An 18,082-nucleotide genomic window follows, 5' to 3' on the forward strand; every position below is an offset into this window, starting at 1 on the left:
AAACAAGGCTTGGTCCAGGTGCAATCCAAACAGAGGCTCGCGCTCATTCCTGTGCAGGTAGGAAACCCTCTCATGGCCCCAGGACTGAGCACCAGTGCAGCTGCCTGGCTGTCATCACTGCCCCTGTGTAGAGGACAGGGTGGATTGGAACAGACGGCAGGGGCCCGAGGGTCTCCCCTGGCTTTGGAGCCTCTGGAGTTTTCTCCTTTCCGAGTCCTCCAGAGCCTACAAGATAAAACCTCCACCTCTTGGTAGGAGACAAAGGAGGCTCAGGCTGGAGGTTTATGGAGCAGTAGAGCCATCAGCGGTTCCCTGATCCCATGTCCTGAGTTCCCAGGAGCTTTCCCCCCACAGCCGTCTTGTCCTCGGCCCAGGACTGCTGGGCAGGCACTCATGAAATACCCTGAGATGCACTTCATGGTTCTGGAAGCTTCGGTTGGTCTGCAATCACAAGTGGTGCTTATTAAAAATCTGTGCAGCCTCCCACATCAAACAAAATTAATCAGTAACAAGCGAGATGCTATTAAGCTGTTTCCCAGCACAGTAACTCGGGGGCAGCCCTATCTGATTGGCCAGTCTTGGCGGCCCCTGGAGCTCTCACCGTTTATCTGTGTGCAGTGAGCTTGACGTGAGGTGTTTGTCTGTGGCTGAGTCACGAGCGGTCTCACTCCACTGGGCGTACCTCTCTGACCCAACGGGCGTGCCATGGGCCCCAGGCCCCACCCCGAGCAGCGACTCCTCTGCACCCGCCCCTTCTTGCTCCGCGTCACCTTTCCCTGGGGGACACCTCTCGGCCCAAAGGCTGAGCTCCCACGTCTGTGGCTGCACACAGACTTCTGCACCGTTATTCACCGCACCGTTATTTACAATGACCTAAAAGCCCATTAATAGGGAATCGTTAAATAATAATAATAGGCCCATAAAATGAAATACGATTTTTAAAAGGAAAGAAGAGTCTAGGCTTGGCTTTGAGCAACCTTCTCAGGTTGGAGGATATTATCTGTCAGGAGACGTCAGAGCTGCCTTGGTGGCCAGGACAAGGGTGGCACAGAAGCGGGGGGTGGGACCCCCTCCTCAGCGAGGCTCCGCCTAGTGTCCAGGACTGCCCGTAGCGGGGCCCTCGCCGCAGGAACCCCCAGAGACCCGCTCTGGGGGGACTGCTTGTCTGTGGTGCTGGCAGCAGAGCTGGAACAGGCCCCGGGGCACCCATGGCACCAGGACATCTCCCCAAACCTGACTCGTTTGTCCCGCAGACAGAGTCAGGACACACCTGGGCCCGAGCCCCATTCCTCCCGCACGGCCCCGCCTCCCGCCCCGTCAGTCCAGCTCGGTCCTCCTCCAGGGGCACGGCCGCACCCCTTCAGCCTCACCTTCAGGAGGCTCAGGGTCTGACCACTGATTCCCACTGGCCGCAGCTGGGCCTGCTCCTCCCTGGGTTAGCACAGCACCTCAGCCTCCCCAGAGACCCAGCTGGAGCCAGAGCCAGACCCAGACACCGACCCCACATGGCAACCCCCAGCCAACTCCTCTGCACATTAACCTATTATTTTAGCATGTTTTTAGATTTACAGAATAATTCTGAAGACAGTGCAGAGTTCCTGAACACCCAGCACAGTCTCCCTATTACGAACGCCCCAAGAGTGTTTCCGCCACAAACAATGAACCGATGCCCCATGCTGTTTTCAGATTTCATCAGTTTTCCTGATGGGCTCCTTGCCGTTGCCAAACCTGCCTGGAGTGTGGGACCAGTCACTGTATCACCTGTTAATTCACTTATTTAATTTCTCTTTTAGGCATGTCCCAACCCAAATCTGGCCAGGTCAGGCAGCCGCAGGTGTGAGCTCCGGGGTCACGGCTTCCTTCCACGCAGGGCGTGGGGGGCGGGGACACGCTGCTTTGGGGCTTGTCTGAGCCCCGGCTCTAAGGTGGCTCAGCTCAGCTGGCCTGACTTTGGTCCTTCCAGCAGATGAGGTGGGAACAAGGTTAGGGCTGGAGCCCCAGGAAGAGCCAGGTGTTTTTACCAGGCTGCCTGAGCACACTCTGTGGGCCAGGTGACTGACGGCATTTGCCTCTTGGCCTCTGGGCGCAGGCCTGCTCCTGCTCACGGGGACTCTCCAGGGGAAACACCATGAAGTCTGCCATTCATGGGTGCAAAGTCAGCTGGGCTGGGTGGGGAGGGGGCCCAGGCTCACCCCAGCCCTGCCCTGGAATGATCATTTCCTGGGGAAAACAGCAGGGCGTTCCTGTGGGTGCTGGTGGCTCCAGGGGCAGGAAGAAGCAACCTGCCTCCTAGGGAGGACGCTGGACTCTGTGTGGGCGCCGAGCCCGACCCCAAGCCTGGACCCTCGTGGAGCCCCAAGCGGCAGCCTGCCGCCCTGGAGGCTGGGCTGTGCGTCTGCAGCGATGGACAAGCCTGTGGTGCCCCATGCAGGCCGGTGTCTGCCCAAGGTGTGGCCCCCGACTTTGAGGAGGTGCCGCCTGCAGGGGCTCCCTGGCAGCCTGCTCTGGCTCCAGCCCCTCCTCTAGAGCAGGGGTCCTGCTCCAGCCTCGCGGAGGCCCCAGCTGACAGCAGTCCTTGCCTCAGGGCGCTCTCCCCCAGCAGGTCCCAACTCTTGGGGGCGGAGCTGGAGCCAGCAAGGCCCTGGGGAGGGAGCAGAGGCCGGGGCTCCTGCCACCCATGCCTCCCACGCGGCGGGCCCGGTGGGGCATTGTCCTGAGGGCCGCCCCGCGTCCTCAGCCTGGCGGCCCCCTCACTGCCGCCGGGCCTCTGAAAGGCCTTTTTATTCCTATGTGGACAGCACCACTGGCCGCATCAAAGAGCTTCTATGGAAAGTCATATTTTTCCCCAAACCAGAAAAGTTCAGGCTCGGAGCAGAAGCATTCAGCTCATTATTTAGAAATAACACGTCCGCTGGGTCCTGGTATCAGATCAAAGCTCAGGAATTAAATTCTCCAGGAGAGGAGGAGGCCTGGGGTCAGCAGATTTGTGTTTGCTTATTTTTTTCATTCAGCAGCTAAAAAAAGGGCCTCGAAATCTGCCTAGCGGTTTAGAAGTCTGGCTGGGGTTTCTGAGCAGCGAGGAGACAGCGTGCTCCTGGGCGTGGAGTTGGAAACACTCAGTTGACGTGACAGTGGAGACAGCTTGGCAGCGGGTCATGCGGGTCTCCAGGAGCGCCCTGGGCCCGCACCACCCCCCGTCACACGTGCGTGCAGACACGCGTGTGCACACGGGGGTCCACCCGCCCACAGGAGCTAACAGATGCCAGGGCATCCGCGCGCAGGACGCACGCAGACGGTGTCCTCACGTGTGTGTACACGGGGGCCCTCCGACGGGCCGTGCACACACGCTCAGAGCAACCGCCATGGAGAGTCCGAGGCTGGGCCCCGTGCCGCCCCCAGGGAGCCGGGCCGGGGCGCCCGAAACCCCCACAGGCTGGGCAAGGCGGCGCTGCGACTCCCCTCCACACCCGCACTCACGGGAGGGCTGAGATCAGGCAGGGCCACTTGGAGACCATGGCTCCAGCCCCGGACCTGCCGGTGGCCATGTGGGCCCCCAGGGGTGGGGGAGGCAGCTGGAGGACCATCTGTGTTTGTGGTCAGCTCTGGGCTCCCTTTCCTCGCCGGCCGAGGGTCACATCACCTGTGCCGACGGCCAGCCCTGCTGGGGTCCCGGCCTCCCCGCTCAGCACCCCTCAGGACAGAGCTCCACGCAGGGCACTGACGAAGAGGTCCAGTGGGTGGACGCTGCCTGTGTCGGGAGCTTGGCACGCAGTGGACACAGGTAGCCTGGGGGCTGACACTCGTCCACCAACGAGGGTTTGTAGGAGGGGACACGGCGTCCAGTCTGACGCAAAAACTGGGGCTGGTGTGCCTTTAATGCTCTCCCAGAATCCCGTCTCCAAGTTTAGCTCCAAACAGCAAGTAGAGGGGAAGAAATGGGAAACAGCTGGAAAGGCTGACAACGTGACTCCCTTTTTTTCCCTCAAAATACGATAAAAATAGTGCCATAGACAAGTTCGTTTTCTAGGCAATGTTATTTTAGGCAGCGTGTATTAATGGCATGAGAATTAGTGCAAATTAAGTAATTAGGCTAAGGCTGGCAGCTGGGCTGACAGGCACGGTGCTCCTGGGTGCCCGGGATGGCCGGACGTCTGGGGGCGCTGGTCCCATCCTGGGCAGTTCGTCTAGGGATGCGTCCTCTGAGCATCGCCAGAGAAGGCCCCGAGCCCGGCAGGATGCTGGGCAGACCCACCAGGCCAGGAGACCCAGGGCCTGCACCCCCAGAGCCTGCTCCCCTTGAGATGTCCTGGGGGCACCTCCCCGGCGGGAGACAGCCCCCGCCCTCCAGGGGCGACCGGTGGGGTGGCCCAGTTCCTGGAGATCGCTGGTTCCCGTCACAGACAAGGAAACTGAGGCTCAGAGGGGGAAGCTGAGTCCTGAGCTGCTGAACCAGGCCCGCCCCACCCACCTGCACACCTCCCCAGGTCTCAGGAGGGCAAGTCTTGGTGGGACCCCTGCCAGGAGGCGAGGGTGGCGGCTTCTGAGCACATGCTGGCCGTGCACGGCCTCTCCTGGGGTCCTCGGGGCACTCCCATCTCTGTGAGGCCGTGGGGCCCAGGGCCAGCCCTGGGGGGTGCAGGAAGCCCTTCCCCAGCACAGGGGCACTGCCCGCCGCATGGGTCTCACCCTGGGGTTGCTTCAGTCCGCGCTCCCGGGGCCTTCGGGAAGCGTCTTGGGGAGTACAGGGGAGGACAGTCAGAGGGTGTGGGTGACCCTGAGAGGTGCCGTCCAGCCCTCAGTCCATCCACGCCTAAGGGGGGATGGAACCTCGAGACGGTCATCCTGAACCCCTGGAGTCATCCTGAACCCCTGGCACTGCCTGGAGGCTGCCCTGCAGGATCCCCGGCACCCGTGGGTGCTCCGAGGGACTAGCTCGGGGATGAAGAGACCTCAGAACACAGGTGTCGGTGGGGGCTGGTGCATGAGGTTGTAGGCGACCTGGAAGGTGAGACACGGGGCTTTGTGGTAGGACCTCAGCAACATTTGTTAAAGCAACAGACTCCACTGTGGACAAATGGTATCTTCTTCCCAGCTCCCGATAACCGTCTGCAGCCCATACCTGCCTGCACCCCTGTATCTGTGTAACTCATACCCGTCTGCACCCCATGCCTATCTGTGTAACTCATATCTGTCTGCACCCTCTTCCTGTCTGCAGCCCTGTACCTGGCACACAGGAAGGGCTTAGCAAGTGAGCTAAATGAAAGCGTTAACGCAGCACGCTCCAGGCTTGAGGACCAGGTGCACCCTGACACACTCCGGGTTAGGGGTTCTATGGAGGCCCCAGGCTCCCGCGGTGACTGCACACTGGGTGTCCTAAGCAGGAGACGTTTGTTCAGAAGCTGGAGGTCACAGTGCGGGTGGGGCCGGCTCCCTCTGAGAGAGGAGGCAGCCTCTGGTCCAGGCCTGGCTCCTGTCCTGGCGACTGTGGCATCTCAGGGGCCCCCAGCTCCCAAGCACACACATCACAGGGATCTCTGCTGCTTCATCGTGTGGCTCCTGCCCAAGTCCCTCTTCTGAGAAGGACACCCATCACGCGATGCAAGGCCAACTCCGCACCCAGGAGGACTTCACGCTGAGGGCCACAGCCACATCCATGTGCAAAGACCCCATTTCTGAAGGTCACGGCTATAGACTGAACGTTTTTGTCCCCGCCATTCACGTGTTAGCTCCAAACGCCCAGTGTGACGGTGCTGGGGGCTGCTCTGGTGCGATGAGGTCATGAGTGTGGGGCCCTCAGGATGAGATTAGTGCCCTCATACGAGGAGGCCCCAGAGAGCCCCTTGGGCCTTCCTCCACGTGAGGACACGGCAAGGAGACGCCATCCGCGACCCAGGATGCAGGACCTCAGCAGGGTGGACGCTGCTAGCGCCTTGCCAGAGGTCCAGCTTCCAGACTGAGAAACACGTGTGCTGCTGGTAACGGCCCGGCCGGTGGTGTCCCGTCACAGGCGGACTGAGAGAGTCGCACTCTGAGTGCCGGGTGGACACTGTCCAGTCCAGGCAGGGGCCTCCAGTGACGGTGCTGGGGCTTGCTGTACTCACACTGAGCTGCCTCACAGGCCAAGAGAACAGGGCCCTGAGGCCTAGCACACCTGCTGCCCGCGGGCAGCCTAGGGCACCACACCCTCCAGCCTCGGGGCGGCTGCTCACTGCCTGCCCAGCCCCGCACAGTGGTGTCTCCCAGCATCCTGGCCTCCTCGAGGTGAGCACACACCCCTAACATAGAGCCCATGTCTCCGGAGGTGACCCTCACCTTAGTCTTCATCAGCCCAGCTGCTCTGCGTCCAGAAGCTCATGGGGAGAAAGGATCCCTGCTCCACCCGCTTCCCTAAGCAGAAGCTGCGTTTACGGCGTAGACCCCAGGCACACTGAAGTCTGCGCGGCGCTGGCCCCGCGGCCAGGCCAGCGGCCAGCCTGTCCTGCGTGTCTCACTGCTCCCGAGCAGCCCGCAACAGCAGAACGGGGTGGTGGAAACTGTCAGGACCGCTCTGCTTCCTCCCATTGACCCCCGCAGGAGTGAGGCCATGGTGCACTGGCCCTCGGGCTCCAGGGACACCAGGGGCTGCGGTCTGGCTCCCCGCTGTTCACACTCACCCTCCCTGATCAGCAAGAGTTTCATTCTAGAAATCTGTTGCCGACGGGGGAGCCTGGGTCACCTGTGCCATGGCGGGCAGCTCCCGGGCCCCCCTGCACCCCCAACACTTGCTCTGGTGCTTCTTGCTAAGGGCGCCCCTGGCACCCAGCTCCCTGGCCCGGCCAGCCTTGACCAGTGGGAGAAACAGGCCTGGAAGTTGGGGGTGAGCCCGTCCCTGGCCCCAGCTGTGGAGCAGCTGAGCTCATTGGAAACAGGCTGTGGCCTGAATGCCGCCCTTGTCTCCAGACTTGTCAATAGCCTCCAGAACCACCCGGCCTCCTATTGACTCAAGATAAGTTCCGGGAGGCCCAGAGCTGCCTTGTTTGGCCCTGTGTCCGCCGGCCGGGCCAGCTGGGCTTGGCAAGTCCCTGCAGCCGGGACCCAGCCCTGCACAGCCCTGGGCCGGGCTCTGTGCTTGTCCCCGCCCCAGCCCCTGTGAGCACACCTGTGTCTCCCTGCAGTGCCAGTGCGGACACACCCGCGTGCACGGAGCTCCGTCCAGAAACAGGTGCTGGAGGTGACATCACGTCTCAGGGCAGAGAGCACCCAAGTCCGCTGGCTCTATCAGTGTTTACGTTTCCAGCTCCACGCAGAGCCTAATCAGACTTCCGATGACCCCGGCTGGTTTCTGGCCCTCTGCACTCCTGGCCGTGGGTGGTGGCCCCCACCTCACTGGTCTGGGAGTACACCCTCCTCATGGCCTGGGCAGCTGACAGGCGGGGCTCCAGGCCCCTGTACGGGGCAGAGCCAGGTTTGGAGACAGGGCCCCGAAGCGGGCACGGGGGATCTGTGCAGGCCCCAGACCGGCAGGGGTGAGGGGGCTGTCCCCTCGGTCTGCGCTGTGGATTCGTCAGCTCTCCCCAGCCTCACTGTACACATTCAGGGGCTCACCCAGGAGGAAAAGCACAGAAGCTCTTTCCAGAACATTCTTTTTGGGGAAAAAAAAAAGCAAAAAACTTTGCAGTCCAACATCCAGGCAGCAAGTACCATATAAATCAGGCCTGTGGGCAAGTCCCAGCTCTGCTGGAGGGCCCTCACCCCCAGGGCCGGCCATGTCACTGGGGTAAGCGGGGGCTTCATCCTGCTTCTGCTGCTTTGGAAGCCCCGAGGAGGAGGCTCCCACTCCCCATCAGACACCTGCGCCCTTAAACAGAGCAGCAGCCCCGGAGGCTCCTCAGACCCGCTGGGGGTTCTGCTCAAGCAGCAGCCCCTCCCCTCCACGTGGGGCGCCGTGACCCCCAGCGCCATGCCCCAGAGGCCAGACCTCAGGGAGGCGTCCCCGCAGCATCCCAGCTTTATTGACGCAAGAAGAGCGGGCGACAAACACACCTAATGTCAGGACAAACAGACTGAAACCAGAGTGCCTGAGAGGTAAACAGGCCCAGAGGGGCTGTGAGTGGGAGGCTGTGCCCCCCAGTCCACCCCTGACCCCGGGAGCATGGGGGGGGGCGGGAGCTAGTCATCCCTGGCCGGCCCGTCCCAGACCAGACCAAGGCTCCACGGGGTCCCTCCCTGGTGACGCAGCACCGGCCCCAGGCGCAGACAGACCCTCGTCCTGCCCTCTGGACGCGCCTATCCAGGAGAGGCACGTTTGCCAGGATGCCCACATGGCAAGTGTACAGTGGCGCGGGGCCGTGGGCCCACGTGGGATGGTGGCAGAGCCCTGGGAGTGAGGTGTCAGTCTGCAGAGCCCCCGCGTCCGGGCTGAGCTGCATCGCAGTCTCAGGGGTGCGCGGAGGGGAGGGTGTGTTGACCCCTCCCTTGGGTGAAGTCTCCCCAGCTTCTCCGCTGGGCACTGGGCCAGCTGGCAGCAGGACGCGTGCACCCTGCAGGACCCCGGGTCACCCCCAGCCCCAGTGGAGCACACAAGGCAGGCGGAAGGCTGGTGGGGTGAGACCCACCAGCCACCACAGCTGACCTGGGGCCTGACCTCGGGGTCCCCGCCATCCTGTCTGGGCCAGAAGAGGCCAAGCTGTCCCAGAGGGGTGGGCCGTGGTCCTCCCTGGGGGAGCGGGAGCTGGCCAGGGTCTCCTGGGGCGGGAGAGCCCCCGCTGAGGGGGACCCACAGAGGAGTCTGGACAGCCCACAGGCCCTGGGGAGAGGTGCCGGGGCCGGGCCAGGGAGCCGGCAGGGGGCTGGGCCGCCAGGCAGGGGCCTCATGCCGGGATCCAGCACTCACAGGTATCATTTTCATACCTTATGCCAACTAATTACATTTTTACAATATTATATATTGATAACAATGATATGATTGCATTTTATGCCAAGAAAATAGTAATTCTTGATGGAAGGGACAAATAACCCAGGAAAAATAGCTTCCCAGGCTTCCACGGGGGGGGGGGGGTAGCAACAGTGACAAGGACTCAGAACTCATCCAACCCCCAGAGGACAGAGGTCGGAGCGGGGAAGGCGGCCTAGACCCCGAGGCCTGGCTCATTGCTTGACTGAGGGACACGTCAGTGAGAGAGGGAGGCTGGGCCCTCCTGGGACGGGGCCTGTGTGTGTGTCCACCACATGTGTGAGCTCCGTGTGTGCAGAGTGAAGCTGTGTGCACCTCAGCGACATCTGAATATAAAAATTGTTACTGTAATATTGTCTTCCTGGATTATGTTCAACAAAAAAGCACTTTTCTAGGGCAAACTCTATTAATCCACTGTAATTAATCCTTGTCAATCGTCTGAACTTGAAATCAAACAGCTTCCAATTATCTTTTTTTTCATTTCACTGAAATTCTATTCATAGAAATAATTTCTTTTCCATTTCAATTTTACCAAAAGATTATGATTTATTCATTGTTAATTGTTCATATCAGTTTTGTGATTAGAACTTCTCTTGTGGGGTCTATGGGGATCAGGAGAGACACCCACGGGTGAGAGGCTTGCCTGCTTTCCAGCCTCGCAATGTCCTCGTTTCCTGGGTCACAGTTTGCACGATTTACTGTCTACTTAGCGTCCAAAGCAAAATTTACCACAGGCAATTTAGTTGTACAAATTTCATTTTGTGTGGACGATTTCTACTATTCTGATTTAAAGGAATTGTATTTGTCTTCTTTTGTTTTTGCAGCTAATCCAGGAGGAAACTGTGAGGAACTGTCCGTCTGTGAGGCAGAGAAGCTGGGAGGGTGCAGGAGGGCGGGAAGGGGCGGAGGGCGTCGTGAAGGCAGGCAGCACGTTCTCCGGGCCCGTGCGGATGGCACGCCGCCGCCACCCCGCTTAGCGGTGACCTTCACTCAGGGCTCTGGGTGGGGACCCAGGGCCGGACTCCGACACTTCTCGCCCGCGAGGGGTGAGGGGCTGCCGGGGTCAGGGGGGCATGGGCGGTGGACAGTGACCACAGGACACCCTAGCTCGGAGACCCCAGCCTGGACGCCACAGCAGCTGGAGTCCGAGCAGCCACTCCAAGGGGCCCCTGGATGGCCCTTTCCCGCCCCCAGCCTGGAGGGGGGTTTCTGCTGCATTAGCTCGTGGCCCCATCCCCAGGCCCTTCCCGAGTGCAGTGACTCGGATTCTAAGTCCATCACCAGAGAATCAAGGAGCCAGCGCCCGTGGGGGCCCTCCCCTGCCTCCTGTGTGGCTGAGGTCCTGCTGATCAGGGGCAGAGGAGCCTTCCACCTGCTGTGCCGTGGACGCCGTCCTGAGGCGTCCAGCCACACCTCTGCAGACCCAAGCTTCGTGACAGCCCCTGAGATCAAGCAAAGCTGGAGGCGCACGGGGCCCAGGGTGCTGGGAGTGAGCCCCAGGACAGCAGGGTCCAGGCTAGAGGGCTTCCGTTCAGCCGCACAAGAGGCTTGGAAAGGTGGGAAGAGAAAGATGTGGGTCCCAGGTCAGGGGACACACAGCCACAGGGGACCACCCAACGCGGACAGCCTCCGACCAGGGTTCCAGCTCCCGGCCTGGAGAGAAGATCAGGTAGGGTCGCTCTCCTGCCTCCGCCCTCTGCCCTCTGCCCCCGCCCCCGCCCCTCCCCCCTCCCCCTGCCCCTGCCCCCTACCTCCTGCCCTCTGCCCCCTGCCTTCTGGTCCCTGCCCTCTGCCCCCGTCCCCTGCCCCCTGCCCTGCCGCCAGCCCCAGGCCCTCGTTTTGGAAGAATCTGGGTGACTGCATTGCACAAGGGCAGATGGAGACAGGAAGGGACCCAGGGTGTTTGGCTGACAGCTCAGCTGCTCAGGACTGGAGACTCACCAGGGGTGCGGGCACAGCGCCCACAGGGAAAGCCCCTGGGAGGAGCACGAGATGCCAACGAGCTCCCGATCATTCCTCCTGGGTGGACGCGAGGTGCCGGGAGTGACGCCACGAGGGAGGGGAGGCCGCATTCGATCTCCGCGGCGTGTGTCTCCATGTGCCGCGTCCCGCACGCCCCAGGCCCTCCAAGCCCCGAAGACCAGCCAGCCAGGGCGCTGGAGACGGAGGCCCGGGGCGAAGGGCCACGGCGAGGCCCACGTCTCCCCCCTGGACTGTGGAGGCCACGCGGGGCCCCCCAGTGACCTGAGGAGGGTCCCCTCGGGCCATCACCGCCAGGTCCTGTCATCTTCAGCAGCAGCGTGACCGCCTTCAGCCTGGAGGCCGCATGGGCAGCCTTCCCGAGGCTCTGCCGTCTCTGCAGGCCCGGCCGGGTGCCAGCCCTCCTGTTCACTCAGACCCTGACCACCTGCTCATGGGATCTGGCGGCAGCTTCATCACTGGGAGAACCTCTGTGGGGCAGCGGGGCGGGGGGCGGCGACACCTGATCTGCTGCAGGAAACAGCTGTCGGGCCGTGGGGGCCGCGGTGGAAAGGGGCTTGAAGCAGATCAGTTCCTTTCTGTCTTGAAGTTCAGTTTTCCCAAACTTGTGAAACGAGTCCTGCTCAGGGCAGATTGGGGGAGGAATCAGACCCCGTGTGCCGTGTGTGCAATAGCTCGTCGGCGGGAAGCCCACGCGTGCTCCGAGTGAAGACACGGGCAAGCCTCGCCCCCATCGCTTCCTGCCCTGGGCTTCACGACAGTCCCCGCCTCGCTCTTCTGCGTCCCTTTATCGTGAGCGCGCTGGCTCTGCCGGGTCTTGCTTTCTCATCAGTGGCCTCTGGCCCTTGTGTCCCGGGACGCACACCCTCTGAGCTGAGTCCTTCCCGGCGTCTGGGGCAGGGTGGGCTCCACTGTGCAAACACCTCACACGCTGTTCAGGCTGCCCTGAGTGTTACATTTGGGTTGTTTCCAGGTTTTTTTTTTTTGCTTTATGAATAATACTGCTGTGGACATTCCCTGAAAACCCCCATGGCCTCGGTTCGGGGACTTCTCCGGGGCTGATGACGGGCGGAAGGGCTGTCCGGGGTGTGCTCACTGGGCTTTCCCAAGATGCCGGTGCTAAGTGACCCCCGCCCAGCAGGGCGTGCGGGTTCCCGCTCACTTCTTAAGCGTTTGCCAAGCTGCCGGGTGAGTCAGGATCCCGCACTGTGACCTGCGCTCTTGTTTCCTGGCTCCTAACGAGGCCCGCTCTGTCTGGGCTCCTCCTGCTGAGCCGCTGGCTGCCGCTTCGGAGGGAGCACTAGTTCCGCTGACTCCCGTTCGCGTTGGTTCCGTCGCCCGGCCTCCTTTTTTGGTTGAATGTACACAGGTCTCCTCCCACCCTGTGGTTTGTCTCTTCACTCCTTTTATGGGGCCTTTTGGTGAGACAAAATTTCTTAATTGGGTTAGAATTGATCAGTCTTTGCCTTTCCAGCTGTTGTTTTGTAAATTGTATGAGAAGTCCACCCACAGACAGAGGTTGCAAAGATGTCTCTCAATAGCCTCTAAAGTGCTCTCGTTTTGCGTCACATTTAGGAATTTGTCTACCAGGGTCGTTTTTTAGTGTGAAACAGATCCTCGACCCCCTCGTAACTTGGGGTTATCTCTGTGCCCAGTGACCACTGGTCTCTGCAATCTTGGGGGCAAGGTCAGCGCTGTGGCCTCCCCCTGTGCACCTGAGAAGGATGGCTGGCACTGGGTCTGCTCAGCGCCTTCCTTGTGAGGACAGGGAGGCGGTCTCCAGCTCTGTGAGTGCAGAACCAGAAGCCGGCCGCCCCCGCCCGGCTCGGCGCTGCGCGTGGCCTGTTTGTGAGCTCCCTGCTCTGTCCCACCCATCTGCCCTATTCCTGCGATGGTGCCACCAGGCCATGAAGATGAAGCTACGCTCAGCTCGCTGTCGAAGCCAGTCTGCCCTTGTCGTTCAGGGAGGCTTAGCTGTTCTCAGCTCTTTGCATCTCAGCACAAATTTCTGAATCAATTGCAGTGATCCACCAAAAATAAAAGAAGAGATTTAGGCTGGTGTTACACAAACTCTGCGGATCCCTCTGGGGAGAACCAACTCTCGATTTGTGACTGCAGTGTTCCATTAGTCTAATTACTCAGGTCGTGGACGTCTCTCGATTTTTTTAGATCCATTTCCTCTGTAAGAATTCTGCGCATCTTTCGTCTTTCTTACGCGTATCATACTTTTACGCCTTTGTACATGAGGTGCTTTCTAAATCTCAGTTTGTCACTGGCCTCTGGAGAAGCAGCCAAGTTTTACATGTTGATTCTGAGTGTAGCAAACTTCCTGGGTCTCTTATCAATTTCTAAAATGTATCTCCTTGCTCCTCTGCACTCTTTCCACACACGATCGTGTCCTCTGAGCGCAGTGGGTCTTCTGTTCTCCTGGCTGAGTCTCCTTATGCCTCTTATGTATTTTTCACACCCTGCAGCTTTGGTGTGGGCCTCCATTCAGACGCTGCTGAGTGAAACGGGAAGAAGGAGATTCCTTCCCAGGCTCAGAGCGAAAGCTATAAGGTTTCTTGTGCACTCAATTAAGGTTAAGGAAGATTCCTCTATTCCTAATGGAAGCGTTTTTTGGGAATGGATATTGAACTTTATCAAACATTTTTCTTCATCTGTTGATGTGATCTTCCTCTTCTATCTATTGAGATAGAAGATCATATTGATTGGTTTTGCAGTGTTAAACCACTATTTTATTTCTGGGATAAACACAACTTGGTCACGGTGTATTATCCTATTGCTCCATTGATTTTTTCAGGGCCTGTAATCTTTTCTTGGACTGCTCCTCACAAGTTTTGTCACTGAGAGTCTAATCACTTCTGAAAGTGAGTTGAGGGTGTTTCCTTCTTTGCTGTGTTTGGAAGAGTTGAGTGGCCTATTTGTTTCCTGAATATTTTTGCTAAAAATCACCAGTGAAGGCATTTGAAGCTGGAATTTCCTAAGTAAAAGAACTTTTGATTTTAAATGCTTGGGAGTAATAGATGAAAGTTCTCAAACATTGGTGGTGAGGGTGTAAAATGATAACAGTACTTCGGATAACAGTTCAGCAAGACAATTGCACCCAGTGAGACCAGCTCCCGAGCACACACATCTACCCAGACAGGCGTGAGCCACGCCTGCTTTACCCTGAGGGCGAGCTGGAAACTTCCCGCTGAGCCAGCCACGGGCTGTGGTTCATCCCCACGATGGAATCATGCACCAGCGAAGCAGACACACGAGACTCACACGACGTGAGCGGGCGTCATGGGCACGGGGCAGGGTGCTGGGAGCAGACGCCGTGATCTCTCCCACCGGGGCTCAGGAGGAAGCAAAGCCAAGCAACGGAGTGGACGCCCGCGGGGCCGGGCATGGGGCAGGCGTCAGGTGCCGCCCATGGGTCCCCCTGGCCCATGATCCTCCCAGAGCACCAGCCTGGAAGCCAGAACTGTGGTCACTCAGAGGCAGTGGTCCTGGGCAATGCTCCAGGCAGCTCTTGGGGGGTCTGGAAACACAAATGTCCCTGGAAATTCAACAGTGGGGACTTCACACTGATCCACTTTGCATCATCCCCTGGTGAGGGAGTGGATGCCAGGGGTCCTCTGGGTTGTCCCTGGGCTGCCCCTCAGCATGGGAAGGAGGCACTCTGGGCCTCATCTCATGGGTGGGCAGGGACACCAAGCCTCCGAGAGGAAGGGCTGCCCAGCACAGGGGTCGGGCTGGACATCAAGGTGGGGGACGTGGGTCTCGCAGCCCACAGTCAGACAAGAGCCTCTTGGGCAAGACCCCCAGTCATAGAGGCAGAGGGGACCCTGGCATCTGGACGTGCAGAAAGGGAGCCTCTGGTCAGGCCCAAGGGCCTCCTGTGGGTTCCCCATCCAGCCCCTTCTCTGTGTGTCCGGCAGAGCTTTGCTCATCCCCCAGCGGGCTCACGAGGGGGCTGCAGCCAGCACCCTGGACGTCACCGGAGGCCAGGGCGGGCAGAAGGGCCCATCGGCCCCCAGTAGACTCCTGCCGCAGCCTCAGATGGCCCTGAGGGCATCAAGACTGGGGCACCTCCCCAGCCTCTGTAGCTGCGTCTGGGGCCTCCATGCACACCTGTGGCTCGGGATCCAGATTCTCCCAGCACCACTTGTCCTGGGCCAGCTGGCTCTCACTTTCATGCAGCCACTCCGGGATCTGGCTGTTTGTTCGATGGTGACGTAGTTTCAGGACCCACAGGCACCTCCTCCTGCAAACTGTGAGCCTGGATTCACCCCAGGGAGCACCCTGAAATCCTATTCCTCTTCTGTGGGTGACGCCAGCCCCCCACACACTTGGGTCTGTAGCTGGGACGTGTCCTCCCAGGGAGCAGAGGCGGGATGGTGGTGGAGGGGGCCGGGGGGCAGGCACTGGGGAGGGGGACATTCCTCGACAAGCGCAGGCACGGCGGCTCTGCGGAATTCCGGACGCGGCTCCGGCACAAGCCCGGTCTTGTGGGGACAGGCCGCCCCTCCCGGGGCTGACAGCCTCTCTGGGAGGCAGGTGGCCTCTCAGAGACGGGGGATCGGCCCCGCGGCCGGGGAGATTGATGGCATTCCTGGGGGCCCGCCCCGCGCCCTGCTCGGACGCAGCCCCAGATCCGGGGGCCGGCCTACGAGCCTCGCGGAGCCGCAGGCCGCGGCGAGATGAGCCGGCCCTGGCTCCGGGCCGCGGAGATAAGACACCTACACAAACAAGGGCACAAAGGCTGCTCTCACGGCCACACCAGCTGCGTGCCAAGCCCTCAGCGGGCACTTTATGGCATGTTATCTGCTCTGCGCCCCACAACAGCCCTGCCAGGTGGGATTTTTGCTCCCATTAAACAGATAAGGGGACAGGGTTCCAAGAGGCGCTGGGGTGGCCAAGGTCATGAAGGTTATAAAGTGGCTGTGCCTGGATCCCACCCAGGCCCACCTGGACAGAAGCCCACCCTGCTTTGCTAGAGCAATAAGTGGACCTTGTGTTCTGAAGCACACATTCTGGAAAGTGGAGCTGCTTCCGGGGAAAGAGCAGGGGTGGACACACCTCGCCTCCTCCCTCCGAGCCGCCCGCAGGCCCAGCCTCAGGATGCCGCCTGCAGAGGCAGGAGCCCAGGGTGGTGGGGAGAGCCCATGGGGTGGAGGCCCTGGGTGCTGTGCCCTCCAAGGGAGGCAGGTGGGGTGAGCCTGGGTGAGCCCCTTGTCCGCGCTCCCAGGACCTCCATCGCTGACCAGCAGGATTTGGAGATTTGTTAGACAACTCGGTCTCTGATGCCAAGCTAGCTGAGAGCTGGGACGCACAAGATACACAGGAATCCGGGCAAGTGACAGGGCCCAGGGCAGCAGCACCTTCATCTCTAGCAGGAGGATCTTCCCAGAGCACAGCGCCACCCAGGAGGATGCTGCTCTGGAGCCTGAGCACCTGCCACAGTCCCCAGGTTGCGGTGGGGAAACGAGGTCCAAAACAGACCCAGAGAAGTGACCCTAAAAGAGGAGCGGGGAGGAGACCGGATGGAGGAACTTCTCGGATGCCAGGACAGACCGCCACCGTGACGCCGCCCAGGCACCACGGAGAATTGGCACCCGGGAAAGAAAGAGCCGTAGGGATAGACCCGAGGGTAAAACGGAAGATCTGGGGCACAAGACTGAAGAAACCTCCCAGAAAGCAAAGCCGAAGGACAAAGTGGTACAAAGTTGGAGAGAAAGGATCTGAGAACCACAGACAAGCAGAGGGCCCAGGACCTGGACAGGGGCTCAGAAAAAGAGACCTGGCAGGGAACGGGCCACGGAGCCCGGGGCGAAGGGCCCAGGTGGGGCGCAGAGCAGGTCGCCATTCAACAGTCCCCACACGCCCATGACCGCGGGGGGTCTGTGAGTCCTCAGAACTAACTGTGCCTCGAGGTTTTGGAGCGAAGTCACTGCAGCTGGGCCTCCACGGCAGCCACACCACTCAGCACGTGACCAGCCAGGATGGGGCAGCCACGCCTGGCTTGACCCTTGCAGACAATCTCACGCAGACACACCCAGCCACACGCAGCGGGGCCCTGTGATCGAGGGAGGCACACCCAGCCCTGCCCTCTCTTCCTCCCAGCTGTGGGCCTTCCTCTCCGCGCGCCGTGACCCCTCAGCCACCCTCTGGGGGCTTGTGACCTGTGTCGGTGTTTCTGCTCTTCCCGGTAACTGTGCAGGGATTGTCCTGGCCCCTGTGTGAGCATCGGAGTGACCTGAGGTCCAGGGAACACGCCCTCAATGGAAACCGGACTGTCCTCCAGGAGGATGGGCCCTGCTCACAGTCCCCATGCTGGTGCGAGAGGGCACCTCTGGGCCAGCTTACCAGCCAAACCTGCAGTCTCCAGGGGCTCAGTCCAGAAGGCACCAAACCCCCGGAAAGGGGGCGGGTGTGACTCTCCAGATCACCTGGGAGGTAGGTCTTCCCTCTCCCGGGACCCACAGGTGCCTGCCCTTGCCCCTCCTGTGTCACTTTTTTCTTTTTGGCCGCTCCTCCTTTGACTGGGATGCTAACTCTGCCAAGCACACTTGCGCCATCCTATCCTCCGAGTTCTGACTCCCACACACAAGTTTTAAACGTTCAGGTGGTCAGAACTGTGAGTCCCCTCTGTGGCTGCTGGGCTGCTTGGCTCACGAAGCAGGCCAGTGCCAAGGAGCTTCAGGCCTGAGACCCTTTCTCAGCCAGCGGCACGGCAGGAGCTGCTCAGTACAGGCTGGCCCTGCCCTCCCGTGTCCAGCATGGGGTGGGGAGCACCAGCCTCCTCCCCCAGTGCCATTCCCTGAACCCTGGCCACTTGGGACTCTGCTCTCAGCCTGTGAGGAGAGCGTCCCAGTTCGGGCCCATGTTGCTGGTTCAATTCCAGCATGAATGAGGTGAGAGGACAGAAGGTGCCCTTCCACTGCCTTCCTTCCTGGGAGACCCTGGGCAAGTAGGTGCCCTTCCACTGCCTTCCTTCCTGGGAGACCCTGGGCAAGTAGGTGCCCTTCCACTGCCTTCCTTCCTGGGAGACCCTGGGCAAGTAGGTGCCCTTCCACTGCCTTCCTTCCTGGAAGACCCTGGGCAAGTAGGTGCCCTTCCACTGCCTTCCTTCCTGGGAGACCCTGGGCAAGCCGGTGCCCTTCCACTGCCTTCCTTCCTGGA

The sequence above is a fragment of the Moschus berezovskii genome, chromosome 27, assembly GCF_049115385.1.
Source record: "Moschus berezovskii isolate FMDL1 chromosome 27, NW_MosBer_1.0, whole genome shotgun sequence".
Classification (NCBI taxonomy): Eukaryota; Metazoa; Chordata; class Mammalia; order Artiodactyla; family Moschidae; genus Moschus; species Moschus berezovskii.